Source organism: Phaseolus vulgaris, chromosome 6, assembly GCF_000499845.2.
Source record: "Phaseolus vulgaris cultivar G19833 chromosome 6, P. vulgaris v2.0, whole genome shotgun sequence".
Classification (NCBI taxonomy): Eukaryota; Viridiplantae; Streptophyta; class Magnoliopsida; order Fabales; family Fabaceae; genus Phaseolus; species Phaseolus vulgaris.
Window position 1 is genome coordinate 11,455,397 of NC_023754.2, and position 19,137 is coordinate 11,474,533.

Consider the following 19,137-nt stretch of genomic DNA (forward strand, 5'->3'; position numbering starts at 1 on the left):
TGATCACCGCCTGTGGTGATGATGATGTTGGATTGGTTCGGTAGTTGCACTGCTTTGTGGTGATGTGTGGGTATGATTGTTATGCTTCGGTGAATAATGCAGTGCTCCCTTGTTATAGTAGGAAAGAGTTTTTTAATAGTAAGGTAAGGTTATGCTACTGCCTTACTAATTACACACCTTAGTCAAGTTTTGGTAAACACCTATCTAGCAAGATTGACACATACACATGATACGACACTGAAAATACAAAATAGAGTTATTATCATAGTTTATTGCAAAAAAAATTACAATAAAACTAAAAAATGTTTGTGAACCAGATTTAAGGTCTGGTGTCGCTTACGTTTATAGGGAAGGTAGTACACCCATATAACACATGTCTGAAAACAATACCTTTAATTAAATATTCAAATTAGTGTGGGTTTTTAAAATGTTATTTTTTCCAAAAAAAAAAAACATATTTAAAAACTAATTAAATATTTTTGGAACGTTTTTTATTTTGGGTTGACAAGAATTGACCTTGGTGCTAACAAAAATTCGGAATTTACAAAGTTATAAAGGTTTGACTACTATTAAAAAGGGTTGTTTCAGTGTAAACTAGGCTTTTGAAAACGAAAAATGAGGCATGACGTAGTTTGGTGGTTTAACATTTTAAAAGAGAGATTTTTTATTTTTTTTTAATTTTGAAATTTTATATATATTTATAATTTTTAGACAATATGAGTTGATGGGTCTACAAATAAAAAGGAGGGGTGTGGTAAATACCCAAAGTTCTGGGCAAGCTGCATAGGCCCTGGGCTTATCAAAATCAATGTGGTGCAGTTATAAAAAGCGTTAGTGACAAATGGTAAAAATGCTGGTGCTCTGAATATATGGAGAACGCAAGTGACTAATAGCATAAATGCTGGGCCAGAGAACGGACCCAGATTTAAAAAAGCTGGTAGGGGCGTTTGTATGGAAAGCGCGAGTGAAAGATAGCTGGACTTTTTCTTCCTGCACCTCCATATCTTCTTCTGCCACCTCCATACACAACATGAAAATACATTTTTGTCCTTCTTGTGTCACCCCCTTAGAGTAGTTTCCGGATTATGTAATTTGGAAACACATTTGGAAAAAGACTTCCGGATTACATATTCCGGAAGTTAAATAATACTTCCGGATTATGTAATCCAGAGAATAATCATGCATCTGAAAAATGGCTTCTGGATTATGTAATCCGGTAGCTAATTACAAATTTGAAAAATGACTTCCAGATTACGTAATCCAAAATATTATAAAGGAGCATTTTTAGAAATTTGAAAACTTATGGAGGTGAGAGAAGAAGGTATGGAGGTGCAGGAAGAAAGAGTCAGATAGCTGATATGCTCGCCAGTGTATAGGTCCAGCAATAAAAGGCTGGAGGCATGTATAAAATGAAAGAAAGATGAAAGGCAATTTCTCCCTGCACCATAACAACTTACTTTTGGAAATGACAAAATTGCCCCTACTAAATGACGAAAATAACCTTACATAAAAGGAGGAGTAAATAAAAATTACTTTCAGAACCTTTTATTTGGAAATATTCCGGATTTCGTTTTCCATAACACATTTTTTAATTTCAAAAATTTTTATCCTGAATACATTTTTAATTTTGTGTTCTGGATTTTTTGTCCAGAATGTTTTTTTTTTTTTGAATTTTATTTACTATTCCAAATTTTCAAATCTTAAATAAGGATAATTTTCAAAATTTGTAAAAATGATAGGATACAGATTAAAATTGATATGGTGCAGGAAGAAATTGCCAAGATGACATATAGCAAAAGTATTCTTGAGCTGAATGGGCTCAGGGTTCAATAGAAACATAGTGGTGCACATATAAGAAAATGTGTGTGGCAAATAGAAAAATGCGGGACAACAGAATGGGCCCTGGGCTTTCTTCTTTTTTTAAATAAAAGGAATGGGATGCGAGTTTAAAAGAAAGACAGTTTCTTCCTCTATCTCTACATTTTTCTTCCTGTACCCCCACAATATTGGGCAAAGACAAAATTGTCCTTATATAAAAACTGTACATTTATTTTTTGCATTCTAGATTACAAAATTTAGTAAATTTTTGGATTGGCGCTTCCGGTAAAACTTCGGATTGGCACGTCCTATAAGTTCTCGGATTGATGCTTCTGATAGTACATGAATGACGGTGTTAATCCAAAATAAAAAAAAATCCAGAACATTCATAATTAAAAAAATCATTCTGGATCCGTCAATCTGTAATTCAAAATATGCATTCTGGATTCAAAAATCCATAATTGAAAAAAATCATTTCGGATTCACCAATATGTAATAGAACTTCTGGATTCAGCAATCCGGAAATCAATAATTTACGCAAACTTTTCTTCCAAAACACCCCTTATCCAGAAAGCAACATGATTCACTTCCGGATTGATGCATCCGTAGTACACTCCCAGTTTCCAATTTCAAATAAAAGGTGTAGGTCAGTTTTGGGATTTAGAAAATTGTGGAGATGCAAGAAGAAAAATGTAGGGCTGCAGGAAGAAAGTTCCTAAAAGAAGAGGTGCTGCAAGAAAACCATACTGAGCCACATAAATGATTCCAATTTTTTTCGTTTTGCTTTTAAAAACCCATGGGACTGTGACAGGTGAGTGCGGGTGTGTGAACAGAATGCTGAGTAAGGGTCCAAGAAAAAAAAAACAGCGTGTGTGAAAAAAAATGCTGCGAGTGTGCGTGTCTCCTCCCAAGTGCGGTGGGGTGTGTGATGTAAGAGTGGGGTGTGAGAAGGAGAGCAGTGAAGTTTGGGAGGAGATGCACTGAGTAAGAGTGGGGTGTGAGAAGGAGATCAGTAAAGGTGGGTTGAGAGGTAAAAAGGGAAATGAAAGGAAAAAGAAGTGATAAGAAGGAATCTCCATGTGTGAATAGTAAATGTCGTCTTTTTTAACTTGTTTTTTTAAAATATTTTAGTAATATGGAAAATTTATCATTTTTAATATATTTTTTCTTCTTCTTTCTTTTCATCTTCTTTCCCAAATTTTATTTGTTATTTACCCGAACGATATCGGGTGTTAACATATCATTACCAATCATCATGATTAAAAAAAATATTTAAGTTTAAATTTATGTAAAGATAAATTAACAACTTAAAAAAAAATCACATGAAGATATGATATGAGATTAAATAAAAACATTCATAATACTATAAATATAATCTAAATATTCTTGTTGATTGTATATAGAATTTCTACCTTATTTCTATAATCAGAATACAAAGTTATAGAATAAGTTTGAGTTTTTAAAAAATCAGGGTATTTGTTATCTTTAAATTGTGTTGTGATTGATTTAGAATTGTTAAAGATCGAAAAAATATTTTTTGAATTGGTCACTTCACCACTACGTATCGTATGAGTGTCATACATGTGTTAGTGTTTGATATTTGTTGATACAGGGACTCACCATTTAATAGATAGTCTATTTAAAGGACACACTATTTAAGAGATAGGCTATTTAAAGGACACACCATTTAAGAGGTATGTCCAAGATTCATAGTTAAACACTTTTTATCACACAAAAGCTTAATTCATTAGCTTGACTTTAAAGCTTACTGAAACAAATTAGAAAGAACTTATTTTACTAAGAATCATTGTGGTAGGAAGGCCATAAATGTTTAGGTAACAAAAGGTTATGGTTGTTATGAACCTTTGGGTTATCAACTTTATTTTTTCCCAAGTATAAACCATCCAAAAGGTTGAGATCTCAATCTGCAGAAAATTGTTGTGTTATAACTTTAGGTGAATAATTTCAACATTGCATGTCATCCCAATTTTCCTTTGTTTTCCTTACGTGAGATTAGAGGGGTATCCATTCATGATGTTATGATGAATGAATTATGCAATTATTTGTTAGCACATTTTTTCAAGACAAGCTCTATTTCTTTTCCTTTTAAAAAACCAAAACAATGTTATCTATAATACAATACCCAATTGCATATACATGTTCTTAAATAATTTAAACTATAGGGTCTATAACATCTAATTTAAGTTTTTTTTAATATTCTTCATCAAAACTAGTTTCATGATACAACCTGTTAGAATGTATGGCTTTAAGCTAGAGGGGGGGGGGTTTGAATGGTTTAAAGGGGGTTTTCACAAACTTTTTAAGATATAATGAAATTCTTTGCAAGAAACCAGATTTAAGAATTCAGTTTGCCAAGAACAAAGCTCAAAACAGAAAAACAACATAAAAACAATCGGTTGTTTCGCAGAAACAATCGGTTGTTTATACCAGTAAAAATAACAACAATTGAAATTAAAGAGTTTAAGGAAAAGAGAAATGCACAAACAGTTTATACTGGTTCACTCTTAACCCAAGAGCTACATCCAGTTTCCCAGAAACCATTGGGGAATCCACTAGGTAATCAAATTCTGATTACATACACACACCACCAAAGAAGTGACCTTGATCCCCTCAAGACACTGCACATACACCACCAAGAATGTTGATCTTGACAACCTCAAGAGAACACAACCCTTCTTGGCTTTACAACACCAGAATGTACACAAATCACAGAATGAATTACACTATTACAAAATCAACTGAAATCAATACAGAGTAATCCTATTCCACTTCTCTCTTGAATAACCAAAGCTCAAGGTAAAAACTCAAATGCTTGAAAACTCTTTGAAAAACTCAAATTTGTTTTTCTTTCTTGTTTTTTGTTATAAAACATTAACAAACTATATATAGTATCCAAATCTTGGTCAAAGCATTTAAAGCAGAAGCGTATTTAGTTATGAAATCAATTAAAGCTCTTTTAACAAACAAAACTATTTCTGTTAGGATTTCAAACAAACAATCAGTTGAAATAGCGAATCAATCGGTTGTTTTGGTTTGACAACAAGTCGACCATCCAAAACAGTTTTCAAACTTTTTCAAAGACACCTAAGTATAAAACAATCGGTTGTTTCGACAAAACAACAGGTTGTTTTTCACTTAGTTTGAAAAACACTTTAAACTTAAAAAATTTGAAAACACTTAAGCTTTAGATTCAACAAAGAGTGGATTACAAATATAATCTACCCCAGATCTTATTCTAAAGCACCTCAGCAACATCAAACACCTCCAGTCTTCCATCAAACGCTTAGAATTTGGATTCTTCAAAGCTTGAACACACTTGATTCAACACAACCATATACTTTTCTTCAAAAATTTTGTTGAGTTGGTTGCTGGCAGAAGTGTGCATACTGGAAACTTTGCACTTTGTTGATAAACAACTAGGACAGACACTATTATATTGGGGAAGTTAGGTCATTGAGAAGATCTCAACTTAAATTTCAATAACTCTTGAGAATTTTTGAATTATGTGTTGTGTATTGTACACACTTGACATCTATATTGGAATACAATTAATTACAAGGTTAAAGGCTTGTTTGTAAAGGATTTGTACACTATTATCCAATCACAAACAACTATTTATGGTAAGTTTATTTTTTTTTACAATAACTACTTTGAAAGTTAAATTATTGATGATTTTTTATTGGTTGATAGTGTAAGTTTTACAATGAATACATAGATGTAAGACTTTAAAGATTGGATATGGTATGAATACATAAATGTAAGAATTTAAAGATGAGATATAGTAAGAATACTTAGATGTACTCTTAATATGATGTGTTAATTCTGAAATTCTCTTTTATGATTTAACATAAAATCTACATTAAGAAAACTTCTAAAAAAATATAAGAGTTTATCTTGATGATAAGATTTTTTTAATTCATTAAAATATATTTTTAATATATTAAAATATTAGAACCATAAGTAGACATGAGTTTATTGAATAAGTTTACAAATATAATTAACATTCTAAAATACAATTTTAATTCATTAAAGTAAAGTGTAAGATTTATATAACTCTTAATTCAAAATCATTTATATGAGATTGAAATATTTTCTACCATTGAGACTGATTTATTTATTTTTACTATAGTTGTTACTGTAGCAACTACAAAAGACATCAAAGACAAATACTAAATAAAGAAAATATATATTATATTATATAATGTGCATTCAAAAATTCATGACTATAAATATAGGGGCTGCGCGAACGCAGGCCCCCTCTGCCACAAATTATGACATAGGCTCTACCACTTGGGCAGACCTTAGAGCAACACCCCTCCCAAGTGCAATGAAGGTCATTGCCCTACACCATAAGCCTTCTTGATCACTTATTGGTGTTGTCCAGGTAAGTATGTTGCCCATTCACACACACTTCTATTTTGTAATCCAAGTTCCTCACTTCTTACTACTTTTAAAGCAATGTGGGACTTGATATACTTCTTTTGTATCTTAAAAAATCAAGCTTAATCATTATTCCCTTAATGTCTCTCTTCATCTACCGCTATCACCAAGTGCATTAAAATACTTGCTTTTTTCTCCACAGAATAATTAATTATTTGAAAATACCAACTTGTAAAAAAAATAGAGAAAAGTAATATTAATTACTTGCACTTGGTGTCACAAAATGATTTTTCATTTAGGACACATCACAACAACAAAGTGCAATCTTATTGTTGGATTACAAACTTAAAAACTAGAATATGTATTAAGATAATTAATTAACAAAGCACTATGATATGAAAATATGAGAGGTATATCCTTATGTTGTAATAATGGTGTCTTCTTCGTTAAAAGCAGGAATATTCCCTCAAACCAACATAAATAACACATAAAAGTGAATGTCTCTCTCCTTTTTTCTGATTCTAACGGTCATAATTCTAGTTCATTTTTGCATAACTGAAATAGGTTTTGATTGAAAAAAAATTGGACATGCATGTGCTACATGAGAGAAAGAAAACACTTTGTTCCATGTTGAATGCAATTATTATTTGAAAACTACATCACTACTGAATAATAAAACTATATCAAAGTTCACAGGTAAATAATGGAAACACATAAATATAAAATATTCATGACTTGTGGGATTTCAATTTAGGTGGCCTATATAAGGTTTTTCCACCCAATCAAACTAGAGTGGAACTATACCAAGCAACATATAGTAAAAGAAAGAGTCTTCACAACTCTAGCTAACACAAACTAAACACATCCTTTACACACACACCAAATGAGTGACATCCTCACTATGCAATGGTCAACTAGTAAATCTTGTGCACTTTGTGATGTTTATAATAAAAAAGTCTTCATTCCATATTTTACTATGTAAATTTTACATATATAGGAAGAGATAAAAAAACAATAAATATGACTTATTAAAATAATCTTGTTATCAGTAAATAAACTATATATATATATATATATTTCATTTAAAACTAAGAACATATGTTAATTCTTGAAACAATGATAATATAATATATAGACACAAAAAATAAATGAACAAAAAAGGAATATATGTATTATAGATAATATAATATCACAAAAAAATAAAATAAAAAATGATATTAAAAGAAATAGTAGAAATTTAAAAGACTGTATAGAGGGATCTGCGCAAACGCAAGTGCCACTACCACAAGTTATGACGTAGAAATGGAATATAAATAAATCTTAAGGTAATTGTAGAAGGTGAAGAAAAATAATATGTATGACTAATCGACGGTGTCGTCAATAGCAACACCCAAACCAACTTTATCAGTACAACAAGCGAGACTACTGTCTAAACCTCTAAAAGTGAAAACACAAATATTCTTGGTTTTATAATAATCTCTTGCTCTTTGTTTAAGGAATGCATCAAATTAAATTTTAGATTTAACTTTTTTTCAAATTATAATCATGACAAACAAATTAATCTATAAAATAAATAGAATAATAAAATGACTACAAATTATGCAATGGGATTACAATGACGCTTCTCTAACTAACAAAGTAAATTATATTTTCTATTACTTCTTTCCTTAATATGTTGTATGTTTTTTAAGGATTTTTATAAATGAGATGATTAATTTAAACTGAAACGAGTCTTTAAGATTTTTTTTTCTTGTATGTTTAATTTTATTATTGTTGTATTTGTTGGAGTGTGGTGTATTTGATAAATCCAATACCTAAATTAAAGACTTTAAAAATTAGATATGTTATGAATACTTATATGTGTTTTAAATATGTTGTGTTGATTAGGTATGTTGTATTGATTAGAATAAATTTTGAATTTCTCTTTTATGATTTGACTTAAAATCTCCACTAGAAAACTTCACAAAATGCATTAGAGTTTAGCTTGCTAATAAGATTTTTTTTAATGGATTAAAATATATTTTTAATATATTAATATATTCTTATATAGGTATGGAATGACTAGAAAAGAATACAATCAATTAGATAATATTTTTAATCGATAAAATCGCTTAGAACCATGATCAATTCTAAGTTTTTTGTTTAATAATTTAGAATGAGGAGTTTATTCTATAATTTTACAAGTAAAATTAACATGTATTATTAATTCATTAAAATAATAAAATTTTAAATTTATATAACTTATTTCAAAATCATTTTATATGAGATTGAAATATTTTCTATTATTAAGAGAGTCCACTTGATTTATTCTTTTGTAGTATTCTTGTTATTGTGTGGTTGTATTTTACCTCTTCTACATAAATAATAAAATCTTCATCAAAATCTACTTCAAATTTGTATAACTAGCAACTACGGAAGACATCAAATACAAATATTATAAAGTGTGCATTAAAAGATTCATGACTATTATTAATATAAGGTTGAGCAAACACATGCTCCATCTACTACAAATTATGACAAGCTTTGCCATTTGGACAAACCTTAGAGAAACACCTCTCCCAAGTGCAATGAAAGTCATTGGTGTCGTCCAGATAAGTATGTTGCCCACTCACAGACCTTATCTTTTGTAGTCCAAGTTCCTCACTTCTTACTACTCTTCTAGTAATGTGTGACATGAAATACTTTTTTAGCAATGTGTGACTTGAAATACTTTTTTTTGTATCTTAAAAAACATAACTTAATCATTATCCCCTTAAGATGCCTCTCTTAGTCTACCTCTACCACCAAGTGCGTTAAGATACTTACTTTCTATCTAGAATAATAAATTATTTAAAAATATCAACTTGTGACAAAAAGATATAAAGAATAATAATAATGGCTTGAACTTGGTGTCACAAAATGATAATTCATTTACGACACATCGACAACAAAGTGCATTCTTATTTTGGTATTACAAAACTCAAAAACTAGAATTTGTAGTAAGATACTTAATTAATTAACATAGCATTGTGAAATGAAAATATGAATGAGATATCCTTATATTGTAATAATGTTGTCTTCTTCCTTAGAAGCAGGCCTATTCCCTCAAACCAACACAAACAACACATACAAGTGACAATGTCTCTCTTTTTCCCTAATTTTGAAAGTTTGATTTCTAGTTAATTCCAGAACAACTGAATCAGGTTTTGGTTCAAAAAAGTTGGACATGCATGTGCTACATGAGAGAAAGAAAACATTTTTTTCCATGTTGAAGGTAATTATTATTTGAAAACTACATCACTACTGAATAATAAAACTATATCAAAGTTCACAAGTAAATAATGGAAACACATAAATATAAAACATAAAATATTCATGACTTGTGGGATTTTAATTTAGGTGGCCTATATAAGGTCTTTCCACCCAATCAAACTAGAGTGGAACTGTACCAAGCAACATATAGTGAAAGAAAGGTTCTTCACAACTCTAGCTAACACAAACTAAACACCTCATAACACACACACACCAAATGAGTGACATCCTCACTATGCAATGGTTAACTAGCAAATCATGTGCAGTTTATTTAAAGTTTACAAATGTAGAAAAAGATTAAAAACAATAAATATGGCTTATTAAAATGATCTTACTATTAGTAAATACATTATATATATTTTATTAAAAATTAAGAATATATGTTAATTTAGTATTTCCTTTAAAGGATAAAATTACAATAATACCACAAAAAAAAAACATTAAAATACAAGATTAAAATTAAAATTTTAAAAACTGTATAGAAGGAGCTGCGCGAACGCATGCCCCACTACCACAAATTATGACGTAGGCTCTGTCATTATTGACAGACCTTAAAGGAATACCCTTCCAATGTGCAATGGAAGTTATTACCTTAGGCCATGGACCTTCATGATCAACCATAGACCCCGTCCAGGTAAGTATGGAAAATAACCATATGTAACTTAATTTTATATTCTTTAGTTCTCATTAGTTAATCTATAGTGAGTAATGTGGGACTAACACATTTTTATACTCTGCAGTGTTTTTTTAACTTAACCATTTTCCTCTACAAATAAATCTCTGTTAGTTTGCATGAGTATGAAACTCCTTTTATTTCTTTAAAGAATAATAAATATTGTCAAAATAAATTAGGAAATTGTTATTTCTAAATTAAGTAATAAATGCTGGGTTGAAACAAGAAGTAATTGGTAAGATGATATATAATTTCAAAATTTTGATATGGTAAGTTATTGATGTTGGCTGACATAGCCAAAGGATAACCGGGTGAACCTTGATGCTTGCTTGGTTTCAGAGACTGAAAATCAGAAGTATTTGAGAGGCTAAGTAAGGTACTAGCAATGACCTATATATAAATATATAATTTGGTTAATATATAATTAATAACCAAATGAGAATAATTTTGGATGTTAAGGAAATAATGGATTCATGGCTGAAGGTATATAACTGGTGTAAAAGAAAAAAATAGTAAATGCATTCGCTTATGAAATTTACATTGCACCTACTTTAAACAAGAGGCTACATATACGGAAAGAATGAAAGTGTAATGAGATTAGAAAAAAAAATGTATGTAATTGATGCCATATTCTTGCTTTATCATCAATGAGCCAGGTCCTCACTCCCGACACCAAACATCAGCTTCATCTTTATCCTTACAAATCTAGAAGAAAAGCATTGATCACAACATTACATAAAGTTTTAGGAACAATATACCTTAATAATACTCAATATAAATTATATTTGAGCAATCAAAGCAGCAGACCAAGCACAACACCAAAACTGACCCATAATATAGCTTGGGAAAAAGTTTTTATTTATTTTGTGACCATAAAATATTTGATCAACCAAGCATAAGTTAAACCAAACAAATAATCTATCCAAGGTTAACCATGAATCTACCACACGTTTCAGCCACTGCCCACCACCCTTTTTACAACTTTGTGGTTGACAGTAGGTAGATTATTGATTAAATTAACTGATACTTAGTTAATCAAATACCTTTTTACCAAGATGCAAATATGGATCATTTTTCAAGAAGATGGGTAAAGGGAGATGAATATAAAAATTTATACCAAGTCTAACGATCTATCATTGTAAAAGAGAGAAAAAGACTGGTATTCCTTCTCAGGCCGCGGATATCTTTGAAAGATTGGCTGAAAAAAATAGAATAATGTTTAATCAGTCATAACAGAGATAGACAAGACAAGCTAATCACTTCAGATGAATTCAGTATAGATGCTCATAGTCAAGAAGAAACTCTGAATATATTTATGATTATTGAATAAACCCATGATCATGTTCACCAAAACAACATGATCGTGTAGTGTATTTTTACATAAATGGTAAGTTATTAGAAAAGATAGGGCAAAAGTACATCAGCGTGTATATAAATTCCTGGAAAGAAGCAGCATAATAGTTGCTATTAGAAACTACATAAATGATAGCAGGGGACCACAATAAAGTAATCATCAGTAGCCAGTAAATCATAATAAATCTGAAGCATCTCCTGAAGGGAAACAAGATCCAAACAATTTCCATAAACAGCCATATAATGGAGAAGATTCAGAATAACAAGAGACCTAGCTGGCAAGCTTCTTAGTAGAAGATGGATAGTGAATGGCATATCGTCTATATATTGACTAAGATAAGAACAAATTGTGAGATGACAATACTACATACATAAAATGCAAGCTTTATTAATTATATCAATTACACAACTACCTTATAACAATTATTTATAAAAATAAGAAATGACATTGTTGGCTAAATCTGAATCAGCAAAACAGTATGAATGATTTCCTTATCATTGTGAAACACTTACTGTGCGTTGTTCAGATTTAATCCTAGAAACCTTAGTTAGTTTAAGGGGCTTCTCTTCTTTCCCCGAGAACCATATCAAAACAGATTCATCCTGAAAGCAACAGACAAATTGAATACTTTTATTGTCAAAAGAAAAAAAATATATCAACAACGAATGTGATATTTATCTATCCTAAATTTAGGATCACTATTTACTATACTTTCATATTAGAAAGTGGTCTTTTAATATCTAGTCGAGGTAGGATCTCCAAATTTGGACTCAAAGAATGTAGAATACTTATTGTGATGAAAACTATATTTCTGGTAAACTACGAATAATTATTGTGATGAAAACTATATTTCTGGTAAACTAATCAAGGTTTCCCAAGGTTTAGCAAAAGCATTATCATGCTTTAACTTTTTCAATTAGATAATTAAAGCTTTGTAGTCAAGCATGGTAATCGTCATTTTTAGTAATTTCACAATGACTGAAAACAGTTTACAAACCTAATATATATGCTGATCTAACTGTACTTAAGCCATCGATAGTTCTTTCTGTAATTATTTGAAACTTTGAGTATGCACCTCACAATGTTTATTCAATGAATACATTTTTACCTCTCTTGAAAAATCACTAACAGTCTTAATCTGTCAACTTCAAGACCGTCTGCTATATTTCTCCCTACTTCTGCCTTTTCAAGAAAGTTTGTTATAATTATTTATAGAGTAAACTAATAATAAAACATAACTAAAAGAAAAGAACAGTTTGAGGCTCTAAGTTTTTATTTGAAAATAATACAGGGACAAAAGTATTTGCAAACATATATCTTAGGAAGAAAAGAGACATGCATTTTCACAAGTATTAATCTATATGTACAGAAAAACAAGCACAAAACTCACATTGGAAAGTCGAAAAGGACAAAACTTGGGCTTCCCTCTTCTTCCATACTTGAGCAAGTAAGCCCCTTTTTTTAAAGCAGTAATAGCCTGTAATTAAGACGAATAAAGAACCTCAGACAGTATAGTCAGCACATTTGGCAAGCATAAAATGTCCTGCCTGAATATCAAATTCCACAACACAAGAGAATAAGCTGAATGCACATCAACTTAGATGAAAATTGAAAAAACTTCTTAGAATATGTTATAATGATGAGATCATTGTCCAACACTCCTTACTAGTCAGAAATTCTCTAAAAAAATCTAATCACCAAAATGGAAGCAGCTAGAATTTTTTAAAATATCTTTGGCAACCATGGACCCATTAGTTTTGCAGAGACTTTTCATTCTTATCCTGATTTCTTTATTAGTAGCATCTCCACAAGCATACATCAAAGTTTAAAGAACATGAACTTGCTCTCATTCTTGACTACAACCTAAATATCACTATCAATATTAAAGGAGCAATAGATCCTTTAGTAATTTTTAAAATCAACTTTATCTACTACAGTATGAGCTCATCAAAACATAAATTATCAGATAGTCCAATACAATGAACAAGTCCTTTACCACTATGCAGGTTTTCAACTACTGATGATGTCATTTTGCTGAGTGTACAAAATACAATGAACAAGTCCTTTACCACTATGCAGGTTTTCAACTACAGATGATGTCATTTTGCTGAGTGTACAAAACAAATTATTAGAATAATTTGTCTTGGTTATATACCTTAACTTGTGTAGATAGTTTATGTAGTCTGTCCTAAAAAGTTGTTTTTGCCTATTAGCATTAATTACCTCAAGATCAGCTAAGAGATAATCAACCTCTTAAGTTTTTATCGTATTTTAAATCCTCTTAAGTTTTTATCGTATTTTAAATCTTAAGTTGGTATCTTAAGTTGGTATCAGAGGATCGTTATTGTATTGTTGTATTTCTAATTATTGGTGGATTCCTTCAGTATGCCTTCCTTTACTCAAATGGATACAAATGTCCTCAATGCTCCTCTTGTAAGAGAGTTGGCCACACTCAAAATAAAAGTATTTCTCCCTACATGGTTATCCTAACAAGACAACAAACATCTTTCAATCTAATAAGGTTGTCAAACCTTGGAATGTCACATTTTTGTTAATGCTTCCTTATTTTCTAATATTTCTCATCCTAAAATTTATCCTATGATTACTCAAGGAGTTGGTCAAATCTCCCTCTCTCATTCTTTGAACCTGAAGTTGTCATCTCTTTAAAGAGAAGATTACTCTCATTTATGATTCAAAAAAATTAAAATGAAAGCAGATTAAGCAATCTAATTCTCTTTCAAACAAAGGGTGAGTGTATAAAGGGCCAGGGATCTTATTTATGGATGCATAAGCCCCTTCCTCTTCATATCCTAACGAGTGTGGGACCTAAAAAACAAGCTAAAATACAACTGCAATGAAGAAAATTTGGAGTCCTACATGCCAAACAAGGCCTCTTCGACCAACAGTTACAGAGATAAAACAAATAAGGAAAATTACAAAGAATTTCAATATAATGGTGTAGAACGCATGTATATTCAATACAGAATCAAACCCATTACAACAAAAGGGTCAAAGGAAACCCAACCAAACTTGGGCAGCTCAAACAAATTAATGAACCAACCAAACTTGACTTCCAGTGCAGTACAAAGTTGACATCATCATCATCATGATTAATCATTTATCGTTTATTACATTTTTATTACATTTGAAAACCTATTTGAATATCCATAAATAGCTAACAATTAAAATCCGTCTAATAGTAACATAATTTAAAACAAAAAATAACCAATTAAAAACCTATTGAATATTAAATATCAATAAATAAACTCTTAACAGTTGAATTTGAATACAGTAGTCACAAACTAACCAATTTACCTGTTCGATGTCTCTTTCCACGGGACCAGTTCTATTAAGATCCGAAGTCGTGATCATCGTATCAGTGCGTGACATCACTCGAAACACAAAATTCACCGCTCAGAAGAAACTGTTCCCCAAACTCACACTACCTCACCCGTTCTCGTGCCCGAACCCTTCCATTCACCCAACAACCCTTCCAAACCCTCACCAAGCCCCTAGTTCTCGCGCACCAACGCCTCCAACTCCTCACGCGCACTCAAATTCGAAACCTCCACCATCATAATCGACCTCCAACGCTCACAATTACGGCCACGTCATCACCGGAAGCATCACAACATCTACACTCCAAGGAAGCTGTGATCTGATTGCGAAGTCGGAGAAGAGAGAGAATGTGAAGATTGAAAAGAAAACAAAGCTTTCTCAACCGCACCTCCAAATCCAATGCAATGCATGTACCCCTTTCAAGTTCAAACTTTCCGCAACCTTCTCAAAGCTTGCATAACCCAAAGAGATCTCATAACAGGCAAAACCCTCCATGCCCTTTTCTTCAAGTCTCTCATCCCAACCTCCACCTACCTCTTCAACCACTTCACCCTCCTCTACTCTAAATGTGGTTCCCTCCACAGTGCCCAAATCTCCTTCCACCTCACTCAACACCCCCTAATGTTTTCTCTTACAACACCCTCATGAATGCGTATGCCAAACACTCCCTTATCCACCTTCCCACCAGCTGTTTGATGAAATTCCTCAACCAGACTTAATATCTTACAACACCCTTATAGCTGCCTATGCTGATAGGGGTGAGTGTGGGCCAGTGTTGAGCCTCTTTGAGGAAGTTAGAGACCTCGGTTTGGGTCTTGACGGGTTCACACTGTCTGGTGTGATCACCGCCTGTGGTGATGATGTTGGATTGGTTCGGCAGTTGCCATGCTTTGTGGTGATGTGTGGGTATGATTGTTATGCTTCGGTGAATAATACAGTGCTCGCTTGTTATAGTAGGAAGGGGTTTTTTAATGAGGCGAAGAGAGTGTTTAGGGAGATGGGGGAGGGTGGGGTCAGGGATGAGGTTTCATGGAATGCAATGATTGTGGCATGTGGGCAGCACCGGGAGGGGGTGGAGGCAGTGGAATTGTTTATTGAGATGGTTAGGAAGGATTTGAAGGTTGATATGTTTACCATGGCCAGTGTTTTGACTGCATTTACCTGTGTTAAGGATTTGGTTGTAGACATGCAGTTTCATGGAATGATGGTAAAGACTGGGTTCCATGGGAATTCACATGTTGGGAGTGGGTTGATTGATTTGTATTCTAAGTGTGCTGCTGGCATGGTGGAATGTAGGAAGGTGTTTGAGGAGATTCATGCACCTGATTTGGTTCTTTGGAACACGATGATATCTGGGTTTTCGCAGTATGAGGACTTGTCTGAAGACGGCCTTTGGTGTTTCAAGGAGATGCAGCGCAAGGGTTTTCGTCCGGATGATTGTAGTTTTGTGTGTGTGACTAGTGTTTGTTCTAATTTGTCATCCCCTTCTGTGGGAAAACAGATTCATTCATTGGCTATAAAATCAGACATTTCTTATAATCGCATTTCAGTGAGTAATGCCCTTGTAGCTATGTATTCTAGATGTGGGAATGTTCATGATGCAAGAAGGGTTTTTGATACAATGACAGAACATAACACGGTGTCTTTGAACTCAATGATTGCAGGCTATGCACAACATGGTGTTGAAGTTGAATCGCTCAGGCTTTTTGAACTGATGCTGCAGAAAGATATTGCACCTAACAGCATAACCTTCATATCTGTTCTTTCTGCATGTGCACACACAGGAAAAGTTGAAGAGGGTCAGAAATATTTTAATATGATGAAAGAAAAGTTTGGAATTGAACCAGAAGAACATTTTTCCTGCATGATAGATCTTTTGGGTCGGGCTGGCAAACTCAGGGAGGCTGAGAGGATTATTGAAACAATGCCATATAATCCTGGTTCTATTGAGTGGGCTTCTTTGCTTGGTGCGTGTAGGAAGCATGGAAATGTAGACCTAGCAGTGAAAGCAGCCAATGAGTTCCTCCGGCTGGAACCTTATAACGCTGCTCCATATGCAATGCTTTCAAATATGTATGCCAGTGCTTCCAGATGGGACGAGGATGCAAACATTAAAAGGATGATGAGGGGAAGAGGAGTGAAGAAGAAACCAGGTTGTAGTTGGATAGAGATAGATAAGAAGGTGCATGTCTTTGTGGCTGAAGACACTTCACATCCAATGATAAAAGAGATTCATATGTACATGGAAGAATTGTTGAGGAAAATGAAGCAAGAAGGGTACGTAACTGATATAAGATGAGCATTGGTGAAAGCTGAAGAGGTAGAGAGAAATGAGAAAGAAAGAAGGTTATTAAATCACAGTGAGAAGCTGGCAGTTGCATTTGGCCTGATCTCCACTGAAGAAGGAGTGCCTATATTGATTGTGAAGAACCTAAGAATTTGTGGTGATTGCCATAATGCCATCAAACATATTTCAGCCATCAGTGGCAGGGAAATCACTGTAAGAGATACTCACAGGTTTCATTGCTTTAAGGAAGGGCAATGTTCCTGCAGGGACTATTGGTGATGAAAAACAATCAATATTTCTATTTCAGTGGGAAAAGGTTATACTACTATCTTGCTAATTACACACCTGAGTCAAGTTTCGGTAAGGATAATGTTTTGTTGACACTCTCTGTCAACCAACACACATTTGACAAACTAAAACGTGGCACAGGCAGACTGACGTGGTTTAAGCAGATGGTGTGGCAATTGCAGTAAAAAATCGAAATTTGAGGGTAAATATTTCATTCGCGCTCACCTGCATTCTCATTCTTCCTCTTGTCGTCGTGTTCCTCTTCTCGCTCACCTGCGTTTTCCGTCTTCCCGGTTGGTGTTTTGTTCCTCTTCTCTTCTTTTTTGGTGTATTCTTGCTTGTGTTGCTATTCTCTTGATGTTGCTCATTGCTTCTTATTCGCTTGATCCTGTCAGTGATCACTGATTTTATTTTATTTTGAAAAATTATCTCATGATCTGGCTGTTGAAATGTAGTGAACTAGGGATTTGGTTATGAGAAAGAGTAAATATAAGTATTAAAAGAGGGATAAGTGAGAAAGAGATCAAGAATGTTGATTGTCACTTGCATGTAGATGATGCACCCTCCTACAAGAATATTAACAAAAAAGAACATATTGAAGTTTTGATATGCCTTTGCTTCCATTCTGTTGGACGAATGCCAATAGCGTTATTGAAAATAGTTAGAGCTTTAGTCTGAGATGAGCGAGGATAAGAATTTTGACTAAATAGCAAATAATGTATTGAAAGTCAAGATATTGTCTTGTATGATGATTCCTTATCTGAGCTGACTTTATTTGTTTATTGTGACTTATTTCAGATTGATGTATTCTAACAATTTATGTTACCGGCACCTTGAATTAGCTTCTGTTGATGTGATTTCCAGATACTTTGCAGTGGAAGTTCAGAGAACCTACAAACTCCACGTCTTTCACATCATAAGTACTCTTCTTATCAAAGTAAGTTTAATAAAATCCTTTTTGTTTTGTGTTGGCCTGTGCGTGCAGATTATGGTTTTATGCTGACTCCTTAGTTCGTACAGGGAAGACAAACCATAGACATTGTTGCTTATTGCCTTTTGCATGAGGTTAAGATGGGGACTGGACTTATGAGAATATGTGTTGAAGAAGATAATGATGATTTTCCATCAGTTCCACTAGGTTTTGAGTCATATACATCTTTCTCTCTGAAGAGGGTAGAAAACAATAAAAAACAAGATGATAAAAACATGACCAGTTGTTGATGAGAATCAAAAAGATGTTGTTAATAGGAAGAATGGACAAGGGCCAAATCATTTAAAGTTCTTCTTATTAGTCTTTTCAAAAGATGAGGCCCAAGCCCAAGCCCAAGAAGGTCAAAGCCCAAAAAGCCCAAGTCCATCTCATGAGGGGCAAGGCCAAACATTAAATAAAAGAGCATCATTTTTACTCTTGTATAGTTGTAGGAGGTGTGGATATTAAATAAAGGAGTGTGAATATGTAAAATAAAGTCACATTGTCCATGTGACTTAGGAGAGTAGGTGTAGGTGTAGTTTTTAGGAGGTGTCATAGTAGAAAAAGGTCACACCTCCCATGTGACTTGTTTTTTGTGGGAATTTCAAATGAGTTTCATTTGAATTTTCCCACTTATTTTTCAGCACCCTCACACTATAAATAGAGGTGTGGGCTCTTGTAAAATTCAGAATTGAATAATTGATATAAAGAAACTC

General features: G+C 32.7%; 1 long non-coding RNA gene, 2 other non-coding genes and 1 pseudogene across 3 annotated transcripts; 1 reads left to right on the plus strand and 3 right to left on the minus strand.

Annotated features, from left to right (window-relative positions):
• Positions 1–6,070: 6,070 nt before the first annotated feature.
• Positions 6,071–6,231, minus strand: LOC137833713 (U1 spliceosomal RNA). The gene has a single exon (XR_011084782.1). It is a non-coding gene; the product is annotated as a U1 spliceosomal RNA (small nuclear RNA).
• Positions 6,232–9,991: 3,760 nt separating this feature from the next.
• On the minus strand, positions 9,992–10,152 carry LOC137833719 (U1 spliceosomal RNA). Its single transcript, XR_011084788.1, has one exon. It is a non-coding gene; the product is annotated as a U1 spliceosomal RNA (small nuclear RNA).
• A 467-nt stretch (positions 10,153–10,619) lies between these two features.
• Positions 10,620–13,521, minus strand: LOC137831108 (uncharacterized). The gene is made up of 4 exons (XR_011084340.1): positions 12,928–13,521; positions 12,050–12,139; positions 11,301–11,381; positions 10,620–10,888 (listed from the first exon to the last, which is right to left on the minus strand). It is a non-coding gene; the product is annotated as an uncharacterized lncRNA (long non-coding RNA).
• A 1,324-nt stretch (positions 13,522–14,845) lies between these two features.
• On the plus strand, positions 14,846–18,702 carry LOC137831107 (pentatricopeptide repeat-containing protein At3g49710-like; annotated as a pseudogene).
• The last annotated feature ends 435 nt before the right edge of the window (positions 18,703–19,137 follow it).